We start from the raw sequence: 2,116 nt of genomic DNA, 5'->3' as shown, positions 1-2,116 counted from the left end.
GAGGTGCCGTCAACTCCCATTTAATTCCTTCCGCTACAGAGAAGTCCTTAAACTCTTGAGAGACATACTCTCCACCATTGTCACTTCTCAAGGCCCTGATCTTCTTCCCTTATTCTTTCTCAACCAAAGCTTTGAACTCACAAAACTTTGAGAAGGTTTGTTCCTTCTTCTGCATGAAATAGATCCAGCATTTACGAGAAAAATCATCAATGAAAATCACATGATACCTTTGTTTCGTAGTGGAGGCTATCGAGAATGGTCCACACACATCTTTATGAACTCACTCCAAGATTGCTTCAGCTCGACTGTCTCGATCATGAAAGGAAGACTTTGCATACTTTCCCAAGGTGCAACCTTTGCATGTGTCCACTTGCTCAAGTTTACCTTTGGGAAGTCTAGTAGAAATCTGCTACATTATCTTCAAGGCCCCATGATGCAAGTGGCCCAACCTTCTATGCCATAACTCGCCAATGTCTTGGATTTGCACCAATTCTGCTTTCGAACTCAATGCAACACAGTCATCTACCTCAAGCTTGCAGAGATTCTTTACTTGAATCCAATCCTCTTGGTCTGACCAGTGGCTATGTGTCTCAGGAATGCCTTTCCTTTACTGAAGACAACATCATAGCCTTTGTCTTCCAACATCACGACTGATACCAAGTTCTTCTTCAGTCCAGGCACATACTTTACATCAGTCAGGGTGAGAGGAGCTCCATGCTCCCTCTGAAAAACAACCGTACCTTCACCTGAAACACGATACTTTCCATCATCGCCCATCTCTATGTGCATCTTGAGGTCTTTCTCCTCCAAGGTACTGAATAAACTCTTATTGTCGGTCATGTGGAATGAGGCTCCACTGTCTAGGTACCAAACACAACCCACCATCGATGAAACCATACATGTGATGAGGGTAAAATCCAATTCGAACTGAGAGGCCAGTGCCTCACCTTCTGATCCTTTGGAGGATCCCTTCTTGGATTTCTTCAATGGACAATTAGTTGCATAATGGCCCACCTCATGACAATTAAATCATCTCACTTTAGATTTGTCAATCTTCTTCCCACCATGGGAAGAACTTGATTTGGAATGGGAAGACTTCCCCTTCCCTTTCCTCGCCTTACTTTCTAAGGCTAGATTTGCTTCTTCATCGTACTTAGATGAAGAACCATCTCTGGTGCTCCTCCTGATCTCCTCCTACATCAGATTCGACCACATTCGTTGCCAATCCGGCAGTTTCTCTCTTCCATTCACTAAGTCCTAGTAGCTATGCCAGCTCTTAGGAAGACCGAGGAGAGAAAGACTCACCATATCATCATCGGCTGTCGTTATTCCTACACTTCCAAGCTCATCTCTGCAGGTGGTGAGCCTGTTCAGATATGTAGAAATAGTGTCGCCCTTTTCACACTTGATTTTCTGAAGCTTGTCCTTGAGCGTCAGCTTCCTCTGGTCGCTACTATTCTAATATAGGTCCTTCAATGTCTTCCACATTGAAAATGCAGTCTCCTTCCCATGGAGACTCGAGACAATATGGTCTCGAACTCCCTCCAGAAGGATCCTCCTCGCCTTCGCCACACACTTCTTCCATTCCGCCAATTCTTGTATATTAGCTACAGCTGGCTTGGGGATTTCTTGATCAATGAAATCCTTCAAACCATTGTCTTCTAATTCCGCTTCCATGCGATCCCTCCATGCTATGTAATTTGAGTTGCCATCGAGTGCATACTCGAGTCTCAAGCCATTGAATGCCATTGGTGAACTTTGAGGTGTGATAAGAATTCGATTTTGTACCTGCAATCAAGAACTTCAAACTTCGAATTGTTCCCTTCTCAATATGTTGTTCACAGCTCTAATCACCTTTCCTCTGATACCATGTGGAAATTATCATTGTAGATTAATCTAATTATGCAATGTACTAAAGAAAAATACTTAATCTACTTCTACAATCAAACTTGTGGAAGCTTAATCGATTTAAGCAATATCATATAGAACACATATAACAAAGATGAAGAATCAATCACACATGAAACACAAAAGAATACTCTAGGGAAAGCCTCAGCTAAAAACCCCACTATCTGTATTATCATACGAGTGGAAATATCTCAGGATTACACAAAGC

The sequence above is a fragment of the Pinus tabuliformis genome, chromosome 7, assembly GCF_031772625.1.
Source record: "Pinus tabuliformis cultivar Carrire ecotype Pingquan chromosome 7, CPIR1, whole genome shotgun sequence".
Taxonomy (NCBI): domain Eukaryota; kingdom Viridiplantae; phylum Streptophyta; class Pinopsida; order Pinales; family Pinaceae; genus Pinus; species Pinus tabuliformis.
The sequence above is the reverse complement of the archived record's forward strand: the minus strand, read 5'-3'. Positions refer to the sequence as shown.